The sequence below is a fragment of the Salmo salar genome, chromosome 13, assembly GCF_965601325.2.
Source record: "Salmo salar chromosome 13, fSalSal1, whole genome shotgun sequence".
Lineage (NCBI taxonomy): Eukaryota > Metazoa > Chordata > Actinopteri > Salmoniformes > Salmonidae > Salmo > Salmo salar.
The window spans coordinates 32,172,727-32,198,311 of NC_138303.1; the positions used below are offsets into that span (position 1 = coordinate 32,172,727).

A 25,585-nucleotide genomic window follows, 5' to 3' on the forward strand; every position below is an offset into this window, starting at 1 on the left:
TATTTGGAGGGATTCTCCTTGTTGAGGTGTTATAGTGGAAGGGAAGGAGTTAAGTTGTAAAGAAAGGTTGTTTTCAATTGCAGTCTCAAACCATTCATGATATCCACAGAATTACAGTGAGAAGGGGGGCTCTGGGAGTAAGTGTGTTGTCATGCTTTTCATTTTTTAAATTTAACCAGGCAAGTCAGTTAAGAACAAATTCTTATTTACAATGACAGCCTAGGAACAGTGGGTTAACTACCTTGTTCAGGGTCAGAACAATAGATTTTTACATTGGCAGCTCGGGGATTCAATCTAGCAACCTTTCATTTACTGGCCCAACACTCTAACCACTAGGCTACCTGCACTCAGGATTAGGGTCAGATCCATTCCACCGAGGGGGGAGACATACAAGATGGGGAACCCTTTAACATTTCCTGTGAAACATCTTTCTTTTGGGGGGAAAATAGCAAGAGCAGTAAAGGCCAATATGTTGTTAATATATTGTATGAGGATAAGGCTGTATTCTGCGATAGAAAAGCAACATGTCTTAAATTGTGCTTTTGTAAGTGTGTCTGTTACACAAGATCATCATGGGATTCTGAGGGTGATAGAACTACCTCCAATAGGTGTTGGCTGCTTCCATGTCAAAATATACAACCAAAAAATATTCCAATTTATTTATCCTTCAGGGCTTCTGTTGGAATCCTGCCGTTCATCATCGTAAAGCTGTATAATAAACTAAAAGTGGCATGTCCCAAATCCAGCATATGCTCCCACCCAATTTAACCCCTTCTTGTAATTCCATTGACATACTTGTACACTCAAAAAAATGCTGGGTTGTTTGGATGACCCAACTACTGGGTTACAGGCATTGGGTCACTTAGTTGAGTTGTTTTCTTTAAAAAGAGCAAGGTTGGGTTGTTAATGCTGGGTTATTGATGTAGGGTTATTGAGATCATATGACCCAGTGGGTGTGTTAATTCTCCCGCCAAATTCAGAAGATCAAAGTGATCTGGCAAGCTCCTGAATGAGGATTTTTGCAGCTGTGTAGCAAGTGAGTAAAAGGCTAGCTAGCTAACATTACTAATTATTCATTCAGGAATAAATGACCTAGCTATCATAATTACATATTATCTCAGTCATTGGCAATTTTAGATAATCTTAGCTAGCAAGCTAGCTAGCAAACAAACCCATGCAAGCTAACTCGAGCATTAGGTAGCTACTTTGCTAACATATGCTAACTTAGCTGGCTAGCTAGCTAGCAAGCTATTTCCAGTGCTGTGTGTGATAGCAAACATTTTAGATTTTTGTTAAAGTTGTGTGAGCTAGCTAGCTATGTCAGTGCCTGTTGAAAGCTTGTCTTCTGTTGAAAGCCTAACATTAACATTACTGTGTGGTGAATTTTGTCAAATCAGGTAGATAACTTGGTTTAGCTAGCTTGCTAAAACTAGGTTTCTCACCTTATTATGCTAGCTAGATTTTACTAAGCTAGCTAGGCCTATTCCTTGTCTCTGTTAATTTAACATGGCTGAAGCTAGTTGGCAAACTTATAACTATGGTGGTTCAGATACTGTATGTTTTTTTGCCTAATTGTTTCTAATTGTTTTAGCTATCTAGCTGTTACTTTAACATTACATTGAAATTAAAGGAGTGTCTCAATTGTTCATCCAAGTTTAGACTATCCATTTTGACTCTCCACTTAATCAAATCAAATCAAATGTTATTTGTCACATGCTTCGAGTACAACAGCTTTAGACCTTACAGTGAAGTGCTTACTTACAAGCCTTAACCAACCCTTAACCAACAATGCAGTTTTAAGAAAATACCCCCCCAAAAAAGTAAGAGATAAGAATAACAAATAATTAAAGAGCAGCAGTTAATAGCAATAGCGCCGATATACGCTGAGCTGTAGTCAATGAATAGCATTCTCACATAGGTGTTCCTTTTGGGCAGTGTGGGCAGTGTGGAGTGCAATAGAGGTTGCATCATCTGTGGATCTGATGGTGTGGTATGCAAATTGGAGTGGGTCTAGGGTTTCTGGGATGAGGGTGCTGATGTGAGCCATGACCAGCCTTTCAAAGCATTTCATGGCTACAGACGTGAGTGCTATGGGTCGGTAGTTATTTAGGCAGGTTACCTTAGTGTTATTGGGCACAGGGACAATGGTGGTCTGCTTAAAACATGTTGGTTTTACAGACTCAGACAGGGAGAGGTTGAAAATGTCAGTGAAGACACTTGCCAGTAGATCAGCGCATGCTGTACACGTCCTGGTAATCCGTCTGGCCCTGCGGCCTTGTGAATGTTGACCTATTTGAAGGTCTTACTAACATCGGATGCGGAGAGCGTGATCACATAGTCATCCGGAGCAGTTGATGCTCTCATGCATGTTTCAGTGTTCCTTGCCTCAAAGCGAGCATAGAAGTTATTTAGCTTGTCTGGTAGGCTTGTGTCACTGGGCAGCTCTCGGCTGTGCTTCCCTTTGTAGTCCGTAATAGTTTGCAAGCCCTGCCACATACGACAAGAGTCGGAGCCGGTGTAGTATGATTCGATCTTAGTCCTCTATTGACGCTTTGCCTGTTTGATGGTTCGTCGGACGGCATTGCGGGATTTCTTATAAGCTTCCGGGTTAGAGTCCTGCTCCTTGAAAGCGGCAGCTCTACACTTTAGCTCAGTGCAAATTTTGCCTGTAATCCATGGCTTCTGGTTGGGGTATGTACGTACAGTCACTGTGGGGATGACGTCCTCGATGCACTTACTGATAAAGCCGCTGACTAATGTGGTGTACTCCTCAATGCCATCGGAAGAATCCCGGAACATATTCCAGTCTGTTCTAGCAAAGCAGTCCTGTAGTTTAGCATTTGCTTCATCTAACCACATTTTTATAGACTGAGTCATTGGTGTTTCCTGCTTTAATTTTTGCTTGTAAGCAGGAATCAGGAGGATAGAATTATGGTCAGAATTGCCAAATGGAGGGTGAGGGAGAGATTTGTACGCGTCTCTGTGTGTGGTGATCTTGTTTTTTTTCTTCCTCTGGTTGAACATTAAACATGCTGATAGAAGTTAGGTAAAACTGATTTAAGTTTCCCTGCATTAAAGTCCCCGGCCACTAGGAGCTCCGCCTCTGGATGAGCATTTTCCTGTTTGCTTATGGTGGTATACAGCTCATTGAGTGCTGTTTTAGTGCCAGCATAGGTCTGTGGTTGTATGTAGACAGCTACGAAAATACAGATGAAAACTCTCTAGATACAGTTGAAGTCGAAAGTTTACATACACTTAGGTCATTAAAACTCGTTTTGCAACCACTCCACAAATTTCTTGTTATTAACAAACTATAGTTTTGGCAAGTCAGTTAGGACATCTACTTTGTGCATGACACAAGTCATTTTTCCAACAATTGTTTACAGACAGATTCACTGCATCACTTATAATTCACTGCATCACAATTCCAGTGGGCCAGAAGTTTACATACACTAAGTTGACTGTGCCTTTAAACAGCTTGGAAAATTCCCAAAAATGATGTAATGGTTTTAGAAGGTTCTGATAGGCTAATTGACATAATTTGAGTCAATTGAAGGTGAACCTGTGGATGTATTTCAATGCATACCTTCAAACTCTGTGCCTTTTTGCTTGACATCATGGGAAAATGAAAAGAAATCAGCGAAGACCTCAGAAAAAAATTGTAGACCTCCACAAGTCTGGTTCATCCTTGGAAGCAATTTCCAAATGCCTGAAGGTACCACGTCCATCTGTACAAACAATAGTACGCAAGTATAAACACCATGGGACCACACAGCTGTCATACCACTCAGGAAGGAGACGCATTCTGTCTCCTAGAGATGAATGTACTTTGGTGCGAAAAGTGCAAATCAATCCCAGAACAACAGCAAAGGACCTTGTGAAGATGCTGGAGGAAACAGGTACAAAAGTAAAAAGTAAAATGAGTCCTATATCGACATAACCTGAAAGGCCACTCAGCAAGAAAGAAGCTTCTGCTCCAAAACCGCCATAAAAAAGCCAGACTACGGTTTGCAACTGCACATGGGGACAAAGATCATACTTTTTTGGAGAAATGTCCTCTGGTCTGATGAAACAAAACTCGAACTGTTTGGCCATAATGACCATCGTTATGTTTGGAGGAAAAAGTGGGATGCTTGCAAGCTGAAGAACACCATCCCAACCGTGAAGCACAGGGGTGGCAGCATCCTGTTGTGAGGGTGCATTGCTGCAGGAGGGACTGGTGCACTTCACAAAATAGATGGCATCATGAGGGAGGAAAGTTATGTGGATCTATTGGAGTAGCATCTCAAGACATCAGTCAGGAAGTCAAAGCTTGGTCGCAAATGAGTCTTCCAAATGGACAATGACCCCAAGCATTCTTCTAAAGTTGTGGGAAAATGGCTTAAGGACAACAAAGTCAAGGTATTGGAGTGGCCATCACAAAGCCCTGGCCTCAATCCTATAGAAAATGTGTGGGCAGAACTGAAAAAGCATGTGCGAGCAAGGAGGCCTTCACACCTGACTCAGTTACACCAGCTCTGTCAGGAGGAATGGGCCAAAATTCACCCAACTTATTGTGGGAAGCTTGTGGAAGGCTACCAGAAACGTTTGACCCAAGTTAACCTCTCTTGGGTAGGGGGCAGTATTATCACATCCGGATGAAAAGCATGCCCAAAGTAAACAGCCTGTTACTCAGGCCCAGAAGCTAGGATATGCATATAATTGGTTTCTAAAACTGTTAAAATGATGTCTGTGAAAATAACAACGGATATGGCAGGCGAACCCCCGAGGACAAACCATCCCAAAAAAAATAATAATAATCCTTCTACTGTTTCCAATGGCTTTCATGTTTATTATGAGGCGAAGTCCTCCCAGATTGCAGTCCCTAGGGCTTCCACTAGATGTCAACAGTCTTTAGAAAGAGTTTCAGGCTGGTCTTTGGAAAAATCAGTTAGAAGTTGTAGTTTTTCTAAGTGGCTCCCATTTTGGGTGTAGTGTTTCCATGCGCGTGGGTGAAAGCTTGTTCTTTGTTATTTATCTCCAGTAATGAACATACTATTCTCCGTCTTAAATTGTATCATTTATTTACGTATTAGGGTACCTGAGGTTTGATTATAAACGTTGTTTGACTGGTTTGGATAAGTTTATTGGTAACGTTTGGGATTCATGATGTATGCATTTTGAAGGAGGGAAAACGGTGGATTATTGAATGAAGCGCGCCAGCTAAACTGAGTTTTTATGGATGTAAAGAAGGACTTTATCGAAAAAAGGACCATTTGTGATGTAGCTGGGACCTTTTGGAGTGCCAACAGAAGAAGATCTTCAAAGGTAAGGCATTTATTATATCGCTATTTCTGACTTTCGTGTCGCACCTGCCTAGTTGAAAAATGTTTTTCATGTTTTTGTATGTGGGGCGCTGTCCTCAGATAATCGTATGGTGTACTTTCTCCGTAAAGCCTTTTTGAAATCTGACACAGCGGCTGGATTAACAAGAAGTTAAGCTTTATTTTGATGTATAATACTTGTATTTTCATGAATGTTAAATATTTATATTTCTGTCATTTGTAATTCGCATTCTGCAATTTCACCGGATGTTGGCCAGGTGGGACGCTACCGTCCCACCTGCCCATAAGAAGTTAAACATTTTAATGGCAATGCTACCAATTACTATTTGAGTGCATGTAAACTTCTGACGCACTGGGAATGTGATGAAAGAAATAAAAGCTGAAATAAATCATTCTCTCTGCTATTATTCTGACATTACACATTCTTAAAATAATGTGGTGATCCTAACTGACCTAAGACAGGGAATTTTTACTAGGATTAAATGTCAAGAATTGTGAAAACTGAGTTTAAATGTATTTGGCTAAGGTGTATGTAAACTTCCGACTTCAACTGCAGATAATGTGATCTACAGCTTATCTTGAGATACTCTACCTCAGGCGAGCAAAACCTCGAGAGTTCCTTAGATATCATGCACCAGCTGTTGTTCACGTATATGCATAGGCCCCGCCCCGTGTCTTACCAGAGGCTGCTGTTCTGTCCTGCCGATGGAGTGTATGTTCATAATGTCGTCGTTCATTCATGACTCGGTGAAACATAAGATATTACAGTTTTTAATATGCCATTGGTAGGATATACGTGTGTTCAGCTCGTCCCATTTATTTCCCAGCTATTGAACATTAGCAAGCAGGACGGAAGGCAATGGCAGATTAGCCACTCGTCAGCTAATCCTCGCTAGGCACGCCTGTCTTTTTCCACTAAATCTCCGTTTCCTTCTCCGGCAAATCACTGGGGATCTGGGCCTGGTCGGGTGTCTGTAGTAGTATATCCCTCCCATCCGACTCATTGAAGAAGAACTCTTCGTCCAGTTTGAGGTGAGCAATCGCAGTTCTGATGTCCAGAAGCTCTTTTCGGTCATAAGAGACGGTAGCAGCAACATTATGTACAAAACAAGTTACTAACAACGCGAAAAACAAACAAAATAGCGCGATTGGTTAAGAGCCGATAAGACGGCAGCCCTCCCCTCCGGCGCCATCGTTCAGTCCTAATCTTTGTTAACGTTATGTTTTTGTCCCCACTGCCAAGATACTAGAGGCTGTATGACCCTGAGCACTATCCCACCACCAGTTTATCCATTTTGACTGTCCCCTACAACTTAGTCATTGTCCCCATGTCACGTCCTGACCAGTATAGAGGATATTTTGTTATTGTAGTTTGGTCAGGACGTGGCAGTGGGTAGTTGATTTATGTATTACGGGGTTTGTTGGTCACTGGTTTATGTTTGTATTTCTATGGGTATGTTCTAGGTTCGTTTTTCTATGTGTAGGTTGGGTGCTGGACTCTCAATTGGAGGCAGGTGTTTCTAGTTGCCTCTGATTGGGAGTCCTATAAGTAGGTGTGTGTTTTGTTTGTCACTTGTGGGTAGTTATTTGTTAGCAATGCTTTTTGTTGAGCCTGCTACTCTGTTCCTGTCGTTAGTTTGTTTATTGTTTTTTTTCGTGGTGTTCTCATTTTTATAATAAATATGTTGAGCACGCAACCCGCTGCGCCTTGGTCCCATTCTATCTTCTACGACAGCTGTGACACCCCCAGATACTAAAGACAACATGGTCCTGAGAGTACTTCTCCCACCACCAGTGTACCGAGCGCATGTAGCTCGGTACATATTGAAATGAAAATAGTGTCTCAAAAGTTCATCCACGTTTATCCATTTAGGCTGTCCCCTAAAAGCTTGTTATGTCTTTGTCCCTCGATACTAAAGATGACATGATTCTGAGAGCATTTTTCCCACCACCAGTGTAGCGAGCTGGAAAGAAGTCTGCCCACCCAAGCATTGATGAGGTCTGAAAGGTAGCCTAGTGGTTAGAGTGTTGGGCCAGTAACTGAAAGGTTGCTGGATTAAATCCCAGAGCTGACAAGGAAAAAAATCTGTCTTTCTTCCCCTGAGCAAGGCAGTTAACCCACTGTCCCCCGGTGCTGAAGACGTGGATGTTGATTAAAGCATTCAGAGGGGTGGGGTTAAATGCAGAAGACACATGTCAGTTGAAGGCATTCAGCTGTACAACTGACTAGGTATCCCCCTTTCTCTTACAATGTAGCTTAAGTATACATGTGGAATATTGAATACTTTTTAATATGTAATACTGTAAACCAGAGGTAAGAAGTAACTAATTACAAATACTGTCGTTACTGTAAATGAGTAGCTTTTCCAAGTACTTGTCCTTTTTTTCAGTAATTTTACTTCTACCTGAGTAGGCTATTTCAGTACTCTTCCCACCCCTGCTGTAAACCATGCAAAGTGGCTGGACTCAACTCAATGCAGATTAATGTCCTGCACACAGCAATAGACTGTATAGAGTACCAGAGTATAAGTCATAATACCCATAAAACCTTAAGGTCAAACAGAGAAATGGTTCCAATCATTTTTCCACCATTCATTTTTTCCCATAGTGGATTTTAGAAACACTTAAAATAAGGGCTGTGTTTCATGTAGACTTACCCTGGCATGACGTTTTGATAACTGTGTAAATCTATCTAGGACAAGGTGACACTCAATGAAATAGTTATGAATTGATTGCTCTTTCTGTAAGTATCATAGTTTAAGTTCAATGACCAGCAATTGATCTAGAACAGAACTAGATTTCATTTTGGGTTTCAAAATACAACGAATATGAACCAGCTATGGCACAATATTGTAAATCCTTCTAGGTGTTCCACCTATCTGACTCACTCCACTGGAGTTCCCTCCCTGTGCGTGCGTTTGTGTGTGTGCTTGCATGTGGTTGCATGCAGGTTTATGTGTGTGTACACGCATACGTGTGTTTGCGTGACAGTTATACAGTACGTCAGCAGCCTGTCGGCATGTCATAGCCGTTTAAACACAGCCCCCGTGCTTCTGTTATGGGGACGTTCCACCTCAGCGGTGAACCCAGGTGAACCTCACCCTCTGCGGTAACTTGCAGGAATCTAGTTGGATGGCATCAAAGCATGTTCAGACCGGCGCTGGAATCCTCACTCCGCCAAGTACTGTATGGGCAGTCTGGAACTGGAATTCTCCTGTGATGTCATGCAAAGCCAAGATGTCCAACTAGTTGACTACAACCCCCCCCCCCCCCCCCCCCCCCCCCCCTGAAGGCCATTCAGGTTCAAGAAATGTGACCTGAAGTTTAATCATTAAATAGTGTTTTTACACATTTTATGTAGATAGCTTTTGTATATTTTGTATGTATTGTTTTGTGACCCATATACTCCAAAATCACATGAAAAGTGGGTGTTCAATCAAAGCATTAAGGGAAATAAAAACACAGTTCATTCATTGCATAGCATGTCAGTGATGCAGTAATTTGGCTAATTGTTAAAAAAATACATATTCATTAACATTGGAAAACCCTTTCATAGTAGTGAGGGATGAAGACAATTTCCTTTGAACCCTTTAACTTGCTCATTACATGTTCTGCATGGGAGATCAGGTCCAGGGCTTGTTTCAGTAAATGTTTAAATGAACTCTGTGTTTATGTTCCTCCTGATACAATCAGAGCTCCAGTGAACCCCTCAGAGCTCTAACAGCTTTAATTAAACAGCGATGGGGCTGTATTATTTGTGTGTATGTGTGTAAGAGACCTTAAAATCTGTGAAAAGTGGCCCTATGCTTCTCAGCCTAGCAACGAGACACACTGGGCAGCCTGTTATGAGCTGCTTTAGAGCAGGAGTCAGGACACAATGAGGGCTTGGCTGATAGGGGACCTCATGAGTAAACTGAGGGATTTAAAAAGGTGCTCTGTTCAGATGTAACCTGATCTCCACCTGACTGGGGCCAGGCATTCCGCTCGGTGAAGAGTCCCCCTGAACACAATGACCAGAGCACACATCGATCACATTTACATTCTTTCATACAAAACTATGTGACTAGAAAGATCATTAAATGCATTCAGACAACACTTTATTAATCACAGTCAAAAAGGACGGGGCAAAGTCAAATATTGTTTTATTTCAAGTTTATTTGATATTGTCATGTCATATTACATAACATTGGCGAAAATATATATGTGTATCTATCACTTGGTTGTAGTATAGACAGTATTTATAGATAAATTAGATCAATAATGGATTTATTTATGTTTTTTTAATTTACTGTACCTGGAGAAATGTCAAATTCCAGACAATGTTCCTATTTGGAATTTAGTAACCATGACACCGTGACGAACACACTAATCTTTCTTTTAAAAGTTGAATAAATGCTGTTCTAAATGCTTTATTACATGAAGATAATATTACATCCGTTTAAATATAAAAGATTTGATACAGTATATTTATGGACACACACACACAGAGAGAGAGAGAGAGACAGAGCGAGATTTAAAAGCACCTTAAAGCATTTGATTTACTTATGGCATCACATATGTGTATATTCCAAAATGCTGTATTTCTTTGGCCAACCTGGGCCGTTGCTCAAGGAATAAACTCTGAGACATGGCACATGGAAGAGCACTGACAACTGAATCAATCTTCCAGTGCACGGTTCATAGTTCCTGTATAGTCATTATCTTCATGACCATAGTGACCACATCCCAATCCATCTGTCACGTCAACCAATGTGTCTATGCAGTGGTCATATACACACACACAAACACACTGTATACACACATTAATATAGAGGAAGCCTAAGAGGTCAGACACACCAAGAAAACTGACGGCCAAGCTCAAACTTCTGTACAAGAAGGAGAGAGGAAAAAGAGAAGTTAACGCCATTCAATGGACGGCATTACCAGACAGTATTAGACAGGGATAATTAGATCTAACCATGTCTGGTAAGACGCCAATCAACAGGCTAGGGAGCTAGGACTGAAGGACGCTCTGAACCAACCGTCCACTGTACGCAGAGGGAGACAGCTGAAAGAGACAGGATGAGATACAGGAAGAGACAGGCTGAAAAGATACAGTATGTCTGTCTGTCTGTCTGTCCGTCTGTTTGTCTGTCTCACACACAGACAGGGATACTAGTCTGTCTTTTTCATATTCTCAAAGACTCTTATATGGACTACATTTACAATGATTTTCCATGAATAAAGACAAACTAGATCCTGTTGGTTGAAAGTTCACATCAAAACGTGGTGCCCTCTCACCTCAAATTAAATCCATATGCCACATTCGGGTTCAGTACAACATCAAATCGTCTTTTTAACCGTTTGAAAAGGAGAGGGAAAGGGAAAAAACATTGAACCATTCCGTGTGTCTATGTCATAAATAAAGGCAAACAACAGGAGTTGAGCCAATAAATGTATGGTTCAATATTTGCGAGGTAATTCTCTCTCCTTAAACAAACATTTAGGCTCTGCCAGCTCCTTTTATTATTTGCCAATGTCTGTGCTGTCTGTTTGAAGGTTTTACCTATTAAATTGGGATGTATTTTTCTTCCTGGAAGACGACATGGAACGGGGTAGTAGTCTGCCATAAGGGATCAACCTATTTAACTCTATGGCTATTTATCATTTGTTTATGATTTATTTTTTTACAGAATTCTAATTGGAACAAAAGTTCTCCAATGAAGCCTTGTAAAACAACAAAAGGAACTACAGATAGAGCTGTGGGATATATTTAGCTGTGATAAAAAAAAGAGTAATCATTCATATGAAGGGATGAGAGAGGGGTGAGGCTGAAGGGGAGTGGTAAGGAGTCAAGGAGGATGTTGTTGACTCTATTTTTATCATAAGTGCTCAGGTGAGCTTGTGTCAGTTTCAGGATGTGCCATGTAGATAAGCAGTGCTGGACCAATCACGGTGACACAACACAAGCCACACGCTACAGAGGGGAGGGGATACAAAAATGAGTGGCGGTGCGACCGGTTGAACCGTGAACCGACTTGTATTCTTTAACACAGGTTGGGTGGGGCCACCCTAAAACAGGACAGGGAAGTGGAATACAAAGGCTGGGTGAGCTAGGGCCCCTAATGGTCTCCTCTACTCGTTCCCCAGGAAAAGGCAATTTCCAGTCGTGCCTCTAATCTTCTCCATTTGTTTGAATTGATTCTTAACTGAGGAACACTGAGATATTTCAATTACTTGGATTGCCAAAACACCACCACATGTGCCATACATTTTCCCAATACAATTCACAAAATAAGCACTTCATAGGCCTATCTTTTCTACAAATAAATGACGAGGTAAAATGGAGCTTCTTTCAGATGTATAGTTTTAGCTAGCGGAATAAAGGCATGTCAATAGAAGAAGATTTAAGACAATCTCTTACAGATAGATGCAACCCTAAACCAAGTCTTCTTATCAGTGATATCAGACCTCAAATTCTTGAAGAAAGATACAGAGTTCAAACTGGAGTCAAGTTCTATCACTACAGATAATCTGATCAGGTATTGTCTATGGTATGCTTTCATAAAGTGGTCACACCTGACCCTTTAATCACATCCTTAGCTGAGGTGAATCTCTGGAGGTAGGTGGGTCACCCAGGAAACATCGTTACCAGACAGTGTTAGAACTTTTTTGTACAATCCAGCACTGTCAGGTAAGATGGATCCTGAAAGCCATTTCAGCGTAAACCAGAGCATTTCATTGTGAGAAAAAAAATGGCCGCCAAGCTGAGGTAAAGTGTGCTTATGTAGCTAGCTAACGTTGTAAGTTGTGTGTTGTATACCACTGTAGTTAGCGGATGGCTAGCATCATCATTACCAGGCAGTATTAGAGAGATTGATGATATCCAATGCTGCCTTGTAAGATGGGGATGACCATCCAATACATGCATAGGAGACAAACAATGGGTCATAAAAGTGATTATTTTACAGATCACAATAAGTGTACGGATCGCAGTAATAATATTTTAGTCTAAGCATTTTACAATACAGGTTAATTTTGTTTAATGTGTTGTGTTATCTCCTGGTTTTGACTGACAAAAACTTGATAAAAGGCTTACCTTGCTTTGGGTAGGTTTGTGTGGGGATAAGCCCCACCTATGTGCATACATGAGACATCAGGAACATTCCACTATGAAAAGAAAGAGGCATACTAAACAGTAGGCAACCCTGACTGGTACTGCAAATTATCATTAGAAGGCCTGTCTTTCACATCTCTGAAGCTACATCTGTATTTACCACAGAAAGAAGGAGAAACTATAATAATATAAAATCAAGTATACTCCCTCCCCAGGCACACATGCACACACACAGTTAACTCAACAAATTGTGGCCTTGGGTGGACTCTACTATCTCAAACTCAAACTAACAATAGCAAGTTCAATATATCACCTAACCCCCAGGTCTTAAACAATAGATGAAGTTAAGGGAAACCACGTTTTTGAAACTCGCCTCGAAACAAAAAAATACAACTTGTTGTACGGCAGACTTTGTTCCAGTAGGTTAGGTTCTGGGCCACAGTGGATGTTAATGGTTGCCCAAAACTGTTCTGACTGGTCTCGTTCCACGAAACGGTAAGGCTGCTTTTTCCCCTCATTCTGAAAATTATATATATATTATCCCTGGTCATCCCTACTGCCTCTGATCTAGCGGACTCACTCAACACAAATGCTTTGTTTGTAAATAATATCTGAGTGTTGGATTGTGCCCCTGGCTTTCCGTAAATTTAAAAAACAAGAAAATAGTGCCGTCTGGTTTGCTTAATATAAAGAATGTGAAATTATTTATACTTTTTATACACAAGTATATTTTAGCAATTGCATTTACTTTTGATACTTAAGTATATTTAAAACCAAATACTTTTAGACTTTTACTCAAGTAGTATTTTGCTGGGTGACTTTCACTTGAGTCATTTTCTATTAATGTATCTTTACTTTTACTCAAGTATGACAACTGGGTATTTTTTTGACCACTGCATTTTAAACATCCATTCCGACAAAACCCACTGCATTTTTCATACTCAAAACTAAAGCAACAAGGCCTTGGGGTTGTTGTTCCGTATTCACATTTCATGTCTCTGAAGATGGTAGCACAGTTAGCACAATGTATGTCATGTCATATTCATTTCAACAGTCATTTGATGAAATGTTGAAAACGAAGGGGAAATTAATGCCTTCCTTTTCCTGTACCTCCTTTCTTTGTGTTTGTAGTGTGTTGAAAGCCTGGAGGAATGCTGGACTGACCTAGCCTGTGCCTATGCAGTGTGTGCAGAAGGTCATTGAGACAGCTTTTGTTTACTGAATAACGTGGGCTAGTCACAGGTACACAGTGTGAAAGCATCACACTCATTAGAAGTTGCGCAATGCTGCATGCAAATTATTTATATTTATGTAAGATAAAGACTCATATATAATATATACCACTATTCCTTAGTTAGTCATTCTATTTACATTGCCACTTAAAATAGTGACACAAGACTGATCAGCCACTCAAATATGTACATTAACTCAACAATCAAAGTGGCAACAAATTATTTGCATCGTGCATTGTCAAATAACTGCTATAACTCGTTCTAATTTTATTGAGACTTGGTACAGTAAGTCAGCAATAGTTATACTAATATTGATATATATTAATGTTAACTATTTTTTTTGCTATTTTTTTCTCTAAACCTTAAACAAAACTAGAATCAAGACAATCCTGTGTTCAGAGGGAAAGAATAGGTTTCCAGTTCCTGCAAATGAGCTAAATGGAAGAGTGTGAGTGAATGAGAAAGGTAGAGAGAGAGAGAGAGAGAGAGAGAGAGAGAGAGAGAGAGAGAGAGAGAGAGAGAGAGAGAGAGAGAGAGAGAGAGAGAGAGAGAGAGAGAGAGAGAGAGAGAGAGAGCGCATAAGGGAGGGAAAAGAACAGGCAGTGAAGAGAGGTGGAAAATGTACCTGTAACCTTACCGTCGTGAAAAGGAACCCAAAAGGAAACAATGCAACAAAACAAAGTGAGTAAAGGGGGGTGGGGGGTAAAAAGGAAAAGATCTTGAATTTTTAGCAGCCAGCGCCTGCGAACACTTCAGCTTCTTCCCGGTCAGTCAGTCAGGGCCCATGAAATGAGAAAGCCAAGCCGACCTGCTCTCACAGACTGCTACAGCCTCTATTTAGTTAATCATCAGCATTATACACCAGGGCTGCAGGCCTAAGGAGAAAGAGAGAGAGAAAGAGAAAAAAAAGATTAGGGAGAAAGAATGAGTATTAAAGCTTGTAGAATGAAGAAGAGGACAATGGAAATAAATGTATTTAAAGTCAAGTAGACCCTATAGTTTCAAGTATTTCCTGACTTCCTACTTCCCACGTGCTTGCTAGGCATTTCCTCAGTTATCTTTCCTTCTTTTAGGTTTGCTTAAGTTTTGTCCCTGAAACTCGTCCCTGTTTTGGATCTTGAGTGAAATGATTCCATTGTTGGAGAGATGGTTCATTCGGTGTGGTGTATATGGCTGCCCACGCTGTAGCCTTACTGAGTGAGTGAGGCGTGATCAGGTAACCCTGCCCTCTGCGTTGGAATGGGACTCCACTGTGAAATGAACCTGATAGGTAAACCAGCCTGGCCCTTAATCAATAGTTGGCGTCTTTGTGGAGAAGAATGTCGGTGAAATCCAAAACCTCACTTAAGGACCTTATCAACACCACTAATTGGCCCTCCAGACTACTGGAGAGTAAAGCTTAGTGGCATGATTCGTCGCTTTTCAGCTATTTCTCTTTGGTTGTTTCATTGTTTTATTTCAATATTTAATATATTGTTCAGTTCCCTCTGCTATTTTACTAAATGAAATTATATATTTACTATTCTACTATCTTATCATGGTTCATTAATTCAGTTGAGAACTATCACTTTTCATAGTTTACTTACTTTCTCTTTCGGTTTGAGTATTTCCAATGAATGAGTGAAATTTGTTAAGCAAAAAAGGTTTCTAGCCTCCCTCATGCATGGCACCTTAATTAAGTCATCTATTTGTCATTTTGGCTTGATTTAAGTATCACAAATATAATTTTGTATTTCCACCTCACATTACTTTTTTTTATTTCTTCGCTTCAATATTTAATATATTTCCATGATTTGTCTGAAAATGCTTTCCTTCTTAACTTGTCCTTGAAAAGGTAAAAAATCCCCCTAAAATCCTGTCAATGTTTCACATATTTTTATAGCAGCTATTACCATTGATTTATCTAGGTACAAAGAAACAGCATTCCACCAACATCAACCATAATGTTAATGGTTTAAAACAGTTATGGCAAAAGCTGCTTAGTCACAGTCATACCTATTTAAACTGCCTGTTCTTCAGTTCACAAACTCAATGTTTTTTTCCCTGACTTCTCACTTTATTCCGTGATTGGCATTACAGTTAACATAGTTAGCTTGTTCTTAGTTTCACATGTCTGTTTTCTAAGCTGTAAAAAAAACAGTAAAAAAAACAATTTTCAAATTTCAACCTCCATTTTGTATGGCTTACAAATCTCGTGAGTCACATTCTATGGAAATTCCCGACAGACCAGTTATGATATCTGTAATGCCCAACCCATAGTCAATCTTTAAAAAGCTATAAACAATTATGAATTACTCATTCAAAGAATTGAACGAATGTCTGTCTTTCCGCCAATGAAAATCTTCCACCTCACTCCTTATTCACTGCACTATTTGGTCAACATTTTCCCTCCATTTATCAACAACGCCTTTTAAACTTTATGAAAAAGATTAAATCAATCTTCTTGCAACATTCCAAAAACATAACCATCCTAATGGTTATTTTCTACTCCCAGAAGTCGAACAAAATACAACAAAAACCTACAGAAGAGTAAAATGGATGAGCAGACATTTTACGTTCAGCATACATCCACTATGTAAACCTTGTATTTCTCACATCAAAAGGTTAGGAAAAACAGAATATTATTTGAAATCTCTATCTATACATGCCAAAGGAAATAAGTAAGAACAGGCCTAGCCTAGGTATTTTAGTCTCCTTTTCTAGACACGCAACATCCTAAGAAAAGGCTGCGTTGAGACTTATTTAACAGGTAGCAGAGATAAGTTGTCAAAAACATGCCTTCGTTATTTTTTTTTCAAATCAGAATAAAAAAATTAAAAATATTTAAAATACATAAAAGTTTATTTTGTAAAATAATGAAAATATTTCACGTCAATTGGTTATCATCAGCTTTTGAGGTGGTACAATTATCAAAATGTTACCATAACTGCTTGAATGTTCTTCCAAATGTGCATTTCCAGTGTTACAATGGAGGGAAAAAGCTGCTGTCTTTATATCCTTTGACAAGTCTGTCTGTTTGCCTCTACCTGCCCCAACTGGTCTTTCCAGTTTAGGAATTAACGTTAGGCTCTTTTGTTTCTGTTTAAATGAACTGGAATCTGATACAGTTTATAATATGCTTCCCCCTAAACTCATGCTCTTCCTGTAACAGCATACAAGCACCAACGGTTTTATACAATGACCTTGTTTGCTTGCCATCCATTTCCTGACTATTACATAAGTATACATACAACTGGGCTTCAGTCTACCTGTAAGCTGGTGCGATGACAAAGCAAATGTATCACAAATAATGTCAGAGGAAATCGTACACGGACCAAAATGAAAACAAATAAGGAGGTATCATGTTGGTGGGTTACCCTGTCCTTCCCAGGTGTGGTCAAGTGAGCCAGAAAGAGGCATCATGTTGCCTGGCTGTGGCTGCTGGCTGCTGCCTCATAGATATGTCTTCCTCTTCCCTCTTCCCTCCTCCCACAGAGAGACCAACTCTTCGATGTTTGCTTGGAAAAAGTTGCCGCTCTCAGGCAGGAGAATTAGCTCGGCTTGACTAGACACCCAACGAGGAGGCGAAGAACCCCAAAAATCAACTCAACAGGTTTAAGTTGTTAAGACACGGCTCAAGTTTCCCGGAGCTCATGGCGACGCTACCTAGTTAAGCTCCTCAAGACGAGTAGACTGAATTTGTAAAGGGGATAGGTTTACATGTAGCCTGGCCTCCCTCCCCCACAGGTGTAATTTTCAGGTGGCAGCCAATCTCCTTAGCCTCTGGCGCTCACAGGTGTGTCCCCTGCGCTGCAGTGGCCAATCAGGTCTGAGACTAAGCCCAGTCCAACCCCCCCTGTCCCACCTCACCGGTTCACCTGCCCCCACCCAAGCCCGCCGCCGCTCCCACCCCAGGTACATTGTATGTGTTTATGACGTTAGCCTGAGCTCCTGTGGGAACGGCCTCAGTTCCTATCACAACACAAACTACACCAACATCATCCATGAGCCCCGGTCCACGCCCAGAAACAAACCAAAACCATATTGAGAGGAAAACATATAGATTGCAAATCTTGTAGAGCCTACCAAAAATCCTTTGTGAAAAAAACCACATGACCTCTGGCATACTTGTCAGTGTATATATGAAATAATCGTAACCTGAAATACCCTTTGCCCTTGTCTCTTTCAGTCTCTATTTTCTGTTCACAGAAGCCATTCCAGCCTCAGTGGCTAACAAAGCCCTACTGGTTTAAAGCCAGATGACAAGTGAACAAAGTACAGGTAGGTGAAACAGACAGACAGAGACACAGACGGTTTGAGGTGAGCCAGGTTAGGCGAGGTCGGGCCTAGAGCAGGGTATGATGGTCTATCAATCACTGTGGCTGATGGGAGTGAGGCTGAGCCCTAATCCCTGGCCAAGGCTGGCTAGCTGGCTGAGCAAGGCAGCCAACTTGGGCCTGGTGTAATTGACTTGATAATCTTCAACAAGGCAGGCAATGCCATATCCAGATCCTGTTTCATGGGAGGGGGCATGGCAGAGATTGCTGTGAAGCAGTTGACCAGAGTGGGGATTGTTCTAAGCAGCATGCCACAGATATACACTGGTTTGAGTGGAATTATGCAGAATCCATCTAGTCCATCTAATTTGAACATGATATCAGCTGTAAATTCAACCCATGGTAGAGTAGTCAGTGGCTTGTAATTTAGCAGATGCTCTTACCCAGAACGACTTACAGTCAGTGCATTCAACTAAGGTAAACAATATATATAAATAACACAACACAGTGGTTGTGAGAATGGAATGACTACTCAGGGAATAATATAATATGCCAGAGGAAGGCCAAAAAGATCATCAAGGACATCAACCACCTGAGCCACTGCCTGTTTGCCCCGCTATCATCTAGAAGGCGAGGTCAGTACAGGTGCATCAAAGCTGGGACCAAGAGACTGTAAAACAGCTTCTATCTCAAGGCCATCAGACTGCTAAACAGCCATCACTAGCAAATCAGAGGCGGCTGCCTATAGACATAGATTAGGAATCACTGGCCACTTTTAGAAATGGATCACTAGCCACTTTAATAATGTTTCCGTATCTAGCGTTACTCATCTCATATGTATAAACTGCACTCCACTCTATTCTACGATATCTCAGTCACTTTTAAATTGTGTTTACATATTGCATCACCCATTTCATATGTATATACTGTATTGTATTCTATACTACACCACTGACTGTTAAACAGCCATCTCCAGCACATCAGAGGCTGCTGCCTGTAGACATAGATTAGGAATCACTGGCCAATTTAAGGAAATGAAACACTAGCCACTTGAATAATGTCTCCGTATCTTGCACTACTCATCTCATATGTATAAACTGTACTATATACTATTCTATGGTATCTTAGTCACTTAAATTGTGTAAATATTGCATCACCCATCTCATATCTATATTCTGTATTCTATACTATGCCACTGTATCTTAGTCCAATGCCGCTCTGACATATATGTATATGTCACGACTTCCGCCGAAGTCGGCTCCTCTCCTTGTTTGGGCGGCGTTCGGCAATTGACGTCACCGGCTTTCTAGCCATCACCACTCCATTTTTCATATATCCATTTGTTTTGTCTTGTTCCATACACACCTGGTTTTCATTCCATTATCAACTGCATGTATTTAGTCCTCTGTTTCCCCTTGTCACGATTCCCACCGACGGTGGCGCCCCCTCCTGCTCGGGTGGCGCTCGGCGGTCGTCGTCACCGGCCTATTAGCTGCCACTGATTCCCTTTTTTGTTTTCCCCCTTTTGTGATTGTGTGCACCTGTTCGTAGTGGGGGTGATTAGCGGGGCTATAAGTATTAGCTGGTCCGCCTTCTCATTGTGCGGGATTGTCATTCCTGTTTGTGTGCTTGTGTTTATGCTTGTGCGTTAGTTTTGCGCCGCATGTGTTTTCCCCTGTGTTTGGGGCACTTTGTTTTGTGTGCGCGCTATTCGCTGTTTGGCGTGGCTTGTGTGTGTTTGCCTCTTGACCCATTTAAAAGCCACTACCCTGTGCTCGCTGCTTCCTGCGTTTTGATTCCTCACTCACGACGTCCGAGCCTTACACCCCTCCATGTCTTTGTGTGTAATTGTTTATTGTTATGTGGATATTGTTCAGGCGCTATACTTTTGTTACGTTCCGTGTTTTGGGCACGTTTATGTTTTTATGTGCTGTCGTTTTTGGACCGGAATTAAAGTACGCCTGTTTACTACACTCTGATCTCCTGCACCTGATTTCGCCTCCGTACACACCCCTAACAGAATTACACACCAGAACCATGGAGTCAGCAGGAACAGGTTCCCCGGTGAGAAGAGTTGAGGAGCGTGTCCAGGAACATTCTGCTATGTTACATCATCTTGGTACCATGATGGATCGCGTTGTCCAGATAATGGACCGCTGGGAGAGACAGGAAGTCTCCCCAGTGCCTCGACCAGCACAACCGGGGTTACCTCAACCCGTCCCGTCCGGAGCCAGACCCAGTGGGATGCGTCTCTCCCTTCCCAGGGAGTATGATGGGACAGCAGCACAGTGCCAGGGATTCCTGTTACAACTGGACCTCTACCTGGCCACTGTGCATCCAGCTCCCTCGGGAAGAGAGAGAGTGTCTGCCCTCGTCTCATGCCTCTCGGGGAGAGCTTTGGAGTGGGAAAACGCCGTGTGGGGAGAAGAAGACGCGGCGTTGGACCACTTCGGCTCTTCCATTTGAGGCAGGGGACGAGGAGCGCCCAGGAATTCGCCCTAGAATTCTGGACCTTGGCCGCCGGAGCAGGCTGGAACGACAGGGCCCTCATCGACCACTATCGGTGCAGCCTGCGGAAGGACGTCCGACGTGAGCTGGCCTGCAGGAATGCCACCATCTCCTTTGACCAACTGGTGGATTTGTCCATCCGGTTGGATAACCTGCTGGTCACCCGCGGACGTCCAGAGGGGGCTCTGTCGGTGCCAACTTCCAGTACCTACAATCTGGTGCCCATGAAATTGGGAGGGGCTACGCGTAGGGAGACTGGAGGAGGTGCCATCACGTGCACCATCTGTGGCCGCAGAGGGCACACTGCCGGTCGGTGCCGTGTCGGTTCCTCTAGGTGTCGAGGCAACAGGCAGGGCACTCTGGCGTCACCCCAGGTGAGTCTGCACCACACTCATCCAGAGTCCTCTGTTGACCACCTGTTTGTACCTGTTTGTTTCCCTGATTTTTCCCCGCATTCCCAGCATAAGGTGCTCGTTGATTCAGGCGCAGCTGGGAATTTTATTGACAGAGCGTTAGCCCTTAATTTAGGGATCCCCATTATTCCTGTAGTTAGACCTTTCACGCTCTGGATAGTCGACCATTAGGGTCCGGGCTAATCAGGGAAGCCACCATCTCCCTGGCCATGGAGACGCAGGGGGGTCACGTGGAGAAAATCAGTCTCTTCCTCATTGACTGTCCTGCGTTTCCCGTGGTACTAGGCCTTCCCTGGTTAGCTCATCATAACCCCACTATTTCCTGGCAACAGAGGGCTCTCACGGGGTGGTCGCGAGAGTGCTCGGGGAGGTGTGTAGGGGTTTCTGTTGGTTCTACCACGGTGGAAAGTCCAGACCAGGTCTCCACCGTGCGCATCCCCCCAGAATATGCCGATTTGGCTTTCGCCTTCTGTAAAAAGAAGGCGACTCAAATACCACCTCATCGACAGGGGGACTGTGCGATAAATCTCCTGGCAGATGCTGCGCTTCCCAGGAGTCATGTGTATCCCCTGTCGCAAGCGGAGACGGTGTTTATGGAGACATATGCCTCTGAATCCCTGCGTCAGGGTTACATTCGGTCCTTCACTTCACCCGCCTCCTCGAGTTTCTTTTTTGTGAAGAAGAAGGATGGAGGTCTACGCCCGTGCATTGACTATAGAGGTCTCAATCAAATCACGGTGAGGTACAGTTACCCGCTACCTCTTCTCGCCACGGCGATTGAGTCAATGTATGGGGCGCGCTTCTTCACGAAACTGGATCTCAGGAGTACGTATAACGTGGTGCTTATCCGGGAGGGAGACGAGTGGAATACAGCGTTTAGTACCACCTCAGGGCATTATGAGTACTTAGTCATGCCGTATGGGTTGATGAATGCTCCATCAGTTTTCCAATCCTTTGTAGACGAGATTTTCAGGGACCTGCACGGGTGTGTAGTGGTGTATATCGATGACATTCTGATATACTCCGCTACACGCGCCGAGCATGTGTCCTTGGTACGCAAGGTACTTGGATGACTGTTGGAGCATGACCTGTACGTCAAGGCAGAGAAATGCCTGTTCTTTCAGCAGGTCGTCTCCTTCCTAGGGTATCGCATTTCCACATCAGGGGTGGAGATGTGACCGCATTGCAGCCGTGCGTAATTGGCAGACTCCCACCACGGTAAAGGAGGTGCAGAGATTTTTAGGGTTTTCCAATTACTAACGGAGATTTATCTGAGGTTTTGGCTAGGTGGCTGCTCCCATTACCTCACTGCTGAAGGGGGGTCCCGTACGGTTGCAGTGGTCGGCTGAGGCGGACAGGGCTTTTGGGCAGCTAAGAGCTCTGTTTACATCGGCTCCCATGCTGGTCCATCCGGATCCCTCTTTGGCGTTCATAGTGGAGGTGGATGCGTCCGAGGCTGGGATAGGAGCCGTGCTCTCACAGCGCTCGGGTACGCCACCAAAACTCCACCCCTGGGCTTTCTTCTCGAAGAAGCTCAGCCCAGCGGAGCGTAACTATGATATGGGGGACCGGGAGCTGTTGGCTGTGGTTAAGGCATTGAAGGCATGGAGACATTGGCTTGAGGGGGCTAAACACCCTTTCCTCATCTGGACTGACCACCGCAACCTGGAGTACATCCGGGCAGCGAGGAGACTGAATCCTCGTCAGGCAAGGTGGACCATGTTTTTTACCCGTTTTGTGTTTACCCTATCCTACAGACCAGGTTCCCAGAATACGAAGGCAGACACACTGTCCCGGCTGTATGACACAGAGGAGCGGCCCATGGATCAGACTCCCATACTCCCGGCCTCTTGCCTGGTAGTGCCGGTCAGGTGGGAGCTGAACGTGGACATTGAGCAGGCATTGCGTACAGAACCCGCTCCCCGCCAGTGTCCTGTCGGGCATATGTACATTCCATCTGCTGTCCGTGACCAGTTGATCTATTGGGCCCACATGTCACCCTCCTCTGGTCATCCGGAGATTGGTCGGACGGTGCGCTGTCTTACTGGGAAGTACTGGTGGCCCACCTTGGCTAAGGATGTGAGGGTTTATGTTTCCTCATGCTAGGTGTGTGCCCAGTGTAAGGCTCCGAGACACCTGCCCAGAGGTAAGCTACACCCCTTACCCGTTCCACAACGACCTTGGTCACACCTGTCTGTGGATTTTTTAACCGATCTACCTCTTTCACAGGGAAACACTACGATCCTGGTCGTTGTGGATTGTTTCTCTAAGTCCTGTCATCTCCTCCCTCTGCCCGGTCTTCCTACGGCCCTACAGACTGCGGAAGCCCTGTTTACTCACATCTTCCGGCACTACGGGGTGCCTGAGGATATAGTGTCTGATCGGGGTCCCCAGTTCACGCCGAGAGTCTGGAAGGCGTTCATGGAACATTTTCACCCCGAGAGTAACGGGCAGGTAGAGAGAATCAACCAGGATGTGGGCAGGTTTCTGCGGTCCTATTGCCAGGACCGGCCAGGGGAGTGGGCGGCGTTCGTGCCCTGGGCCGAGATGGCACAGAACTTGCTTCGCTACTCCTCCACTAACCTCTCCCCCTTTCAGAGCGTATTGGGGTACCAGCCGGTTCTGGCGCCATGCCATCAGGGTCAGTCCGAGGCTCCTGCGGTGGACGACTGGTTCAGGCGCGCGGAGGAGACATGGGAGGCCGCCCGTGTTCACCTCCAGCGAGCCGCGCTTCGCCAAAAGACCAGCGCGGACCGTCACCGCAGTGAGACCCCGGGGTTCGCAAACGGGGACCGGGTCTGGCTCTCAACCCGAAACCTGCCCCTCCACCTGCCCTGCCGGAAGCTGGGTCTGCGGTTTGTGGGGCCATTCAAAGTCCTGAGGAGGGTGAACGAGGTGTGTTACAGATTACAGCTTCCCTCTGATTACCGTATTAACCCCTCGTTTCATGTGTCTCTCCTCAGGCCGGTGGTGGCTGGTCTGCTCCAGGAATCTGAGGTGCGGGAGGTCCCTCCGCCCCCTCTGGACATCAAGGGGGCCCCGGCGTACTCCGTTCGTTCCATCCTGGATTCGAGGCATCGGGCAGGGGGCCTTCAGTACCGCATGGAGTGGGAGGGGTACGGTCCAGAGGAGAGGTGCTGGGTCCTGGTTGCGGATGTTTTGGACCCCGAACTGCTGCGGGAGTTTCACCATCGCCGTGTCGGCGCGCCGCTGGAGCCGAGCATCAAGGGGGGAGGCACTGTCACGACTTCCGCCGAAGTCGGCTCCTCTCCTTGTTCGGGCGGTGTTCGGTGATAGACGTCACCGGCTTTCTAGCCATCGCCGCTCCATTTTTCATATATCCATTTGTTTTGTCTTGTTCCATACACACCTGGTTTTCATTCCATAATCAACTGCATGTATTTAGTCCTCTGTTTCCCCTCATGTCTTTGTGTGTAATTGTTTATTGTTATGTGGATATTGTTCAGGCCCTATACTTTTGTTACGTTCCGTGTTTTGGGCACGTTTATGTTTTTATGTGCTGTCGTTTTTGGACCGGAATTAAAGTATGCCTGTTTACTACACTCTGATCTCCTGCTCCTGACTTTGCCTCCGTACACACCCCTAACAGTATATATATATTCTAAATCCATTCCTTACTTAGATGTACGTGTATTTTGGGGGATATATTGTGAAACTGTTAGATATTACTTGTTAGATATTACTGCACTTTCGGAGCTAGAAGCACAAGCATTTCGCTACACCCGCAATAACATCTGCTAAACATGAGTATGTGACCAATAAAATTTGATTTGATATATGTTTCTTTTGCTGCATTTAGCAGACATGCTACTATGGTATAGGTAACTAGGTCCCCAAAGCACAGAAGTGTTGAAAAAAAAAAAATACTGCCTTTTGGGATTTTTACTTCTGTCTTAAGTTAGCCTTCCTCAAAGGGATTGGTGAATTGCCTGAATGGTCTGAAAGGTTTGCTTTGTTTAGTCTTTTCATTTGCATTCCAAATGAGGTCTAGGGTGTTGAGCTGGGGCACAACCTGAGCTCATTTGGGTATTGATGGGTATCAGGCTGGCCTGTCACGCATGGAGGATGTAAAGACAGCGTTAACGACGACTTCACACACACATCCACTAACACAAAAACATGCACACAACCAAAGACACAGCAAAGTCAGCAGCTGCATCATGAGGGCTAGTGCTCACGTCATCATAGCGTGGGGGGTTTTGTATTCCTTTGCATTTACACCCTGTTGTACTGACTTTCCTATTGTGTTTGTCCAATTTTATCCACGCCTTATTCTGTGACTATTCGTTGTTGATTTTGTGAGGTCATTAGATAGCCAGTGTGTTATGATGACAATTAATTTATGCAATTTTTTACAATTTTACCTAGCTACATGATTTTCCCCCTCTTACATCGTAAGCCAAGCCCTATCACATTATCAAGCAAGCAACTCACGAATGAACAAATACTTTAGATATCACTCCAGTTCTGTCAATGCTCATCAGTACTTGCCCTTCATTAGGCCAATATGTTGCATCTGTTTGTTCTCTGTTCTGTTGTTTCATCCACCTGTCTCCCTTTTGTCCTTCCGCTCAACTGACTGTGGGATAATTACAGAGATTGACACGTCTTACAGGAAATTGGAGGACTTAGCACAGGTGTGATGCTAAAAGGGCTCTCATTATCATGACCAGTGCTGAACCATAGATTTCTAGGAAGTCTCTCACCAATTACCTCCCTGTCTTCCCACTACTCA

At 43.5% G+C, this 25,585-nt stretch overlaps 2 long non-coding RNA genes across 2 annotated transcripts; one reads left to right on the top strand and one right to left on the bottom strand.

The window, feature by feature from the left end:
* Positions 1-9,461: 9,461 nt before the first annotated feature.
* Positions 9,462-17,449, bottom strand: LOC123726206 (uncharacterized). Its single transcript, XR_006758552.2, has 2 exons — positions 17,009-17,449; positions 9,462-14,527 (listed from the first exon to the last, which is right to left on the bottom strand). It is a non-coding gene; the product is annotated as an uncharacterized LOC123726206 (long non-coding RNA).
* On the top strand, positions 14,209-24,392 carry LOC123726207 (uncharacterized). Its single transcript, XR_014380029.1, has 2 exons — positions 14,209-14,333; positions 23,793-24,392. It is a non-coding gene; the product is annotated as an uncharacterized LOC123726207 (long non-coding RNA).
* Positions 24,393-25,585: the final 1,193 nt, after the last annotated feature.